The sequence below is a fragment of the Felis catus genome, chromosome C1 (genome assembly GCF_018350175.1).
Source record: "Felis catus isolate Fca126 chromosome C1, F.catus_Fca126_mat1.0, whole genome shotgun sequence".
Classification (NCBI taxonomy): Eukaryota; Metazoa; Chordata; class Mammalia; order Carnivora; family Felidae; genus Felis; species Felis catus.
The window spans coordinates 197428764-197435489 of record NC_058375.1 but is presented as its reverse complement, the minus strand read 5'-3'; positions in this window follow the sequence as shown (position 1 = coordinate 197435489).

Sequence of the window (6726 nt, the reverse complement as noted above, 5' to 3'; positions counted from 1 at the left end):
TTCCTCTATGTTATCCATGTCCATTCAGTCCTTATGTCTTGTTGACTTTCCTTTATTTTTCTTTAATATCTGTGAAGGTTCTTCAATGCATTTACTAATCCACCATTTTAGTTTAGGTCACTGGATATAGTATGACAGGCTTCAACATCTCCACGTGTTCCCTTCCTTAAGTCATCTAGCACCTTTAATTGTTACTTGTGCATTTATTATCTCTTGAGGGGCAAACTTGGGGTTCTTAACATAGGAGGCATTCAATAATACATGTAGGTTCAGTGAATTAAAATTGTATAGAATCTATAGCAGCAAAACACTGAAGTGAGCATTTTTTTCCTCTTCGGAAAAAATCGTATGTGTGTGTTTCTGTGTATATGGAAGTGGATCCCTTGAAAGGTTATGATAGCTCCAGAAATAAACACTGAAATACCTAAATCAGAGACTTTTTGACATTTTGCAAATTGTGAGTGAGGAAAAGATCTAAGTAACTATAATCTTGAAATGTGATGAAAGCAAGTGTTGATCTACAGCGGTGCTATTCAATAGAACTTTCTGCCATGATGAAAATGTCCATACTGTAAGCACTAGTTTCCTGGGGTTATTGAGCACTTGAAACGTTGTGAGTGTAGCTAACAACCTGAATTTTTAATTTTATTTAATTTTAATTAATTTAAATTTAAATAGCCACACATGGCTAAATGCTATCATCTTGTAAGCAAAGATCTATAGTCAGAAGTGTTCCTAAAGATTATAGGCATTCATCAAGATTTACTTATAGTTTTTGTTGCAATCATCCACAAGTTCCGTGTGGTTTTGCTTTCAGATAGCACAGGAAGCATCTTGATCTCAATAAAAAAAGCACAGTGTAGCTTGGTACACATTCTACATCTGTATTATATGACATCATTTCTCTTGTTCATTCATTCTAAAAATTTGCACTGGATGTCTATATAGTAGGCACTAATTCTGGCCATAGGGGTACACAAACTTAAAATTCTGGCTTTCATGGAGATTCTTTGCTAATAAGAGATACAGGTGCTAAATAAATAATTTAACAAAAATATGATATATCAAGTAATGAAAGTTTTATGAAGAAAAATAAAGCAAGGGTCTACATAATGACAGAGGATCTTACTTTTAGGAGGGTCATTAGAAAAGAGCTCTTTGAGAAGGCAACATTTGAGCAGAGATGGAAGGGAAAGGAGTGAGCTATGTAGATGGAGAGAGAGAAAGAAGTTCTAAGCAGAGGGGTCAGTACATGCCAAGTCCCTGAGAAAGGGGTATTCTTAATATGCTTGAAGAGTATCAGGGATGATGCTAAGGTTTTTAGACTTGGCAATTAGGTGAATGAAATTGTAACTTACTATGATGGAAAAGTCTAGAGGTGTGTATGGGAAAAATCAAGAGTCTGGTTTTGGACATGTTAAATTTGAGATGGCCATTAGAATTCCAAGTGGAAATGTTGAGTAGTAGGCCAAGTTCAGAGGTAGAGATATGAATTTGGCAGCAATCATCATTCAGATTATATATATATATATATATATATATATATATATATATATATATTTAAGAGAGTGTGCATGTAAATGGTGGAAAGGGACAGAGGGAGAGAGAGGGAGGAGGGGGGGGGAGAGAGAGAGAGAGAGAGAGAGAGAGAGAGAGAGAGAAAGAGAGAGAAAGAGAAAGAGAATCTTAAGTAGGATCCTTGCTCAGCATGGAACCCAACATGGGGCTCAATTCCACAACCCTGTGATCATGACCTGAACTGAAATCAAGAGTCAGATGCTCAACCAAATGAGCCACCCAGGTGCCCCAGAGATGATAGTTAACATCGTGAGTCTAGGGGTGCCTGGGTGGCTCAGTCAGTTAAACATCCATCTCTTGGTTTCTGTTCTGGTCATGATCTTTCGGTTTTGTGAGTTTGAGCCCCACATCGGGCTCCGTGCTGACAGTGTGGAGCCTGCTTGGGATTTTTTCTCTCTCCTTCTCTCTCTGCCCCTCCCCCATTTGTGCTGTGTCTGCCTCTCTTAAAATAAATAAACTTAAAAACATGAGTCTGGATACAAGTTTCTTCAGGCGTGACTATAGATACAGAGGACTGGGTTACTATAATACTTCAAATTTGAGAAGATACAGAAGAACCAACAAAGGAGACTAAGAAATGGGGCTAGAGAGTCTGTCTGGAGGGCAGCAGAGACTATGTGGAGACTCAGAAGCCAAGTGAGTAGAGTATTGAATGGGAATGAATGTTCACACAGATGTTACTGAGAATTCAAATAAGGTGAAGACAGAATTGACCATTAGATGTGGTAACCTGGAGGTCATTAGTGGCCTTGATAAGTAAATACAGGAAAAGAAGACATGGTTCTTTTCCAGAGAAACCTTGTTAATATGTAATCAAGAAGACTGGTGGAGCCTAGGGAATGGTGCAAAAGATGTCTGTGCTACTACCCATCAGATGATTCTGACTTCATCTTGGATGACACAGAGGAATTCTTCCTCCAGGGCCTTCCTCCCATATCTTTTCCTCCTTTACAGTCCCCTCAGCCTCCTTATCCCTCTGTTATCCTTGCAAAGTTCTGCTGATTCTTCTGCTCTTCCCCTGCCTCAGTTCCATTTTCCCCTCCATGGACCTGGGGATAAAGACTTGAGGACAAAACAAACCTTTGTATTATTAAAATTGACTACTTCTTATCACCATCTTATGTATTACTATAATTTTTTTTTCCTGACAAAGTAAAACTCCCTTCTGTTATTAGTTTGGTTTTTAAAATTGCTGTTTGCATATTCCAAACCCTGTCATTCTAATCTCCCTTATCCTGATCTACATTTTTTTCCCATAACATTTACTACCTTAGCATATACCGTAATTTACTTATTAATTGTGTTTTTTTGCTTATTTATTTTCTTTTCTGCTAAATATAAAAACCAAATTGTTTCTGTGAATTTTTTGTTTCACTCACTGATATATCCTAAATGCTTAGTACAGTACCTGGATTATATTAGATACTCAGGAAATTATTGCTGAATCAATGAATGTTGTGGTCTCCAAGACTGGATGTGGATTGTGCTCTGTTACAGGGTTGTGCTATGTTAGATGTGTATAAGGGAGGAGGTACTATCCTGCCACAATTAATATGTGGTATTTGTTAATGCACAGAAACTTATTTTTCCCTGATTAATTCCATGTTTATATATATAAAAAAGACCATGAATAAAACAAGCCAAAGATAGGTTTGTATTAAAGGCCAAGGCCTAGGGAGAAATCCGGTCTTCTTCAGTTATGCCTAGGAATCAGCAAAAATCAGCCTGCTGGCAAATCATTTTTCCAGTATTTTTTTTATGTTCCAAGTGAGGAGAAATAATGGGAAAGGAATAGTCAGAATATAGTCACATGCAGTCAACAACTCTGAAAATATGGGATTGGGATTGTCAAAGAGAGCTTGGCTCTGTCCACATAAAAAGGGAGGAATCTCATGGAGACAGGGAAGTGATGCAGTCTTACCTGTATTCCTGTACCTCCTTGAAGTCTACAGCTGCTGCTTATTCTTTGTCCCTTATTTTGTGCCTGCTTTGGGGTGGCATTGTAATGGTTTATCCTAGCCCAGCCTGTGAATTTCTGAGGTATTTACCAGAGAAGCCTGAATCTCGGTTAGCATTTTTGCCTGACTGAGATTTACCCCATCCATACCCCCTTAACTTGTTGGGTTTTTTGTTTTTGTTTTTGTTTTTTTTTTGTCATCCCACACTGGCAATTGAAGTAACTACAGTCATGCTGTGAATCAAATGTTATAGATAATGTGTCTGAAACAATTGTAGTTTGTAAGAAAAAATTCAAGATTAAGAGTTCTAAGAATATTTTCTGAATTTAAAGCACACCAATTTAATGTCTTTACTATTTTGTATTACCTTTTAAAATACAATTAAAATTATATTGCAGAAGTTATATTTGCAGAAAAGTTGCAAGTATAAAACAACCCCCCCCCCCGAACAATTTGATCTCCTAGAAACAAGGGCATTCTACTACATAACCACAATAAACCTTCAAAATCAGAGACTGATCCACTGCTGCCATGTAATACTCACACCCCCTTCAGATGTACCAGTTGTCCCAGTAGTGTTCTTTATAGAAAAAGGATTCACTTCAAGAATTGCATTTAGTTGTTGTCACATCTCTAGTCTTCAATCTGGAGCAGTTTCTAAGTCTTCCTTTGACTTTCATGATTTTGACACTTTTGAATATTGCAAGTTTTTTTTGAGTACCCTCAATATGAGTTTGTCTGAAATCTCTATATTAACTATCTTGCTTTGTTAGTATATTTTTGATACTTGGTATTTGGGGTCTTATTGACTAGAGAGAGAGACTGCCCCTCCTGGGGAAGGCTAGTTCTTAGAGATGGGAAGCAACTCTCCATGAGAACCTGTCTTTCATATGCAAACCAACCTATTTAGACCTCACACTGCTAGGGTCCACCTAGTATGGAGAACTACCTCTTCTATCTGGTTCTCACACTTAAGAAAGCAATATTCCCCTTCTCTAATCATCCCAGAGCCATGGTACAAGACAACTAGAGATAGCCCCTATACCCTCAGAACTGGATCTGAGGCTCCCCTCTCTTGAAGTCTTGGTTGGAGATAGGAGGGCAGATGTCTGGGGAAAAAGAGAGAGAGAGGGTTGAAAGGTGATGATTGTTGGGTGGGCAGCCAAGAGTGTCTCCTGACATGCTGTATTATGCAAATTATTCAAGCTGGCCAATCCTAAGCCTGCTTATTTTGCCTTGCCTTACCTTCCTGGAAAAGACTACAGTAAAGGCACCTGCCCATGCTGTCTTCTTGCTCTTTCGGTCTCCTCTCCAACCCGGGTGCTTCCCTGTGTAGCCTTGCATGATATGGCATGTCCCCCCCGCCCCCCCCATCTTAGAAACTGTGAATAACAAACTGTCTTTTGATGGCAATCATCTTTTGCTATGTTGACCTCACTATCCCTGAATACTAATAATAAACCTATATTTAAAACAATCTCCTCATGATATTAGATTCTGATTATGCATTTTTCATAGAGATGTCGCAGGAGTAACAATGTGTTCTTCTCACTGCATTCTATCAGTCAGTGCACAAGTTTGATTTGTCCCATTACTGATGATTTCTTGATTAAGGTGGTGCCTACCAGTCTTCTCCATTATGAAGTTACTTTTTATTCTTTTTGTAATTGTTAAGTGTTTTTTGACATGGTACTTTGTAAGTGTGTAATATTCTGTTCCTCATCAAGTTTTCAATTTCTTCTTTGTTTATTAATGGGAATGATGTTTTCAAAATCAAGACAATAGATCAGGAACAGAAGGGCATTTCCTTAACTTGGCATGGTCAGGTTAGCATAGGTGGAGAGTAACCATCTCAAATGTGATGGTCATTGATTTAAGAGGAGATAAAAATATTAGATATAGCTAGTTGTCTGACATCTGGCTGATCCCTTTAATTACAGGGTCTCTATTATCTCTACTGTGCATTGAGAGTATGTGTATTGGTTAGGATGCATTTGATAGCAATAGTCAGAAAACTGATCCATATGATTTAAACAACATAGACAATTTACCATCTACCATAAGAAAAAGTTAGTGGCTAGAAGACATCACTGGGAGCTGATGTGTATGTGTGCGTATCTTTTCCTTTCCCTACAGTTCTCAGTAGGTTTACTAGTACGTAGGCTGGAAGCCTTCATGGCCATAAAATGGAAAAAAAAGAATGAGATACCTGTCACGATGCAACAACATCCAGTGGAATGAGGGACTTTCTCTTCCTGTATAATTCTCATTATTATTGAGGAAGCATTTTCCAGAAGATGCTGGCAGAATTCCTTGATCTCATTGGATAAACTTGTATCATGTACCCATATTGATACCAATCATGGCCAGAGGAATCAGTAGAGAATGAATGCCTTCTACCAATTAAGATTCACTCTTTGGAACTGGGTCTGAGGCTACCCTCTCTTGAAGCCTTGGCTGGAGATAGGAGGGCAAATGTCTGGGGTAAAAAGGGAGAAAGGGTTGAAAGATGATGATTGTTGGGTGGGCAGCCAAGAGTGTCTTCTGACATGCTATATTATGCTAAAGTACTTCCCAGTGCTCTCCTTTGTGATTCAGTTTCCCACTTTGCATTCTAGTAAATCCTCAAGGGTGAGATCATGACTTTTTCACATATGCATCCTTAGTGCTGAGCACTAAGGATAGAAGCTCAGCAAATATCCATTGAAATAATGAACAATTAAAGATTTCTTTAATCATTACATCTTATTGTTTCTGTTGTGCTGGTGGCTGTTGATTTTTAAGGGTTATCCTAAGGTGTGGCCTTATCTGGTGCCACCAGCTCTTCATCTCTTATACTAATGTTAGAATGTTGAATGTATTTCATTTCTGTGTTTTATTTGAATAAAACATGTTGGACTTTAAAGCAGTGAAAACTGCCTTCCCTCTTTTACCTATCTCTTTTAGTTGCTCAGGCCTAAATGTGGCCTATGAGTGCATTTTGTTGACCATACCCTGGATTTATCTTCCGCAGGATGTGGTGAATGAGTCTTGACAAATATATAGCAGGTACCACAGCAGTTGTGAGTCAGTTTGGTTTGCACATCTACCATTGCTGTCCACCTGCTGAAATAGTACATAGATCACTGTGGTTAAACACAGAAATATTATAGTGCAGAAGGGATTAACACATTCTCTCTCTGTTTTGCAC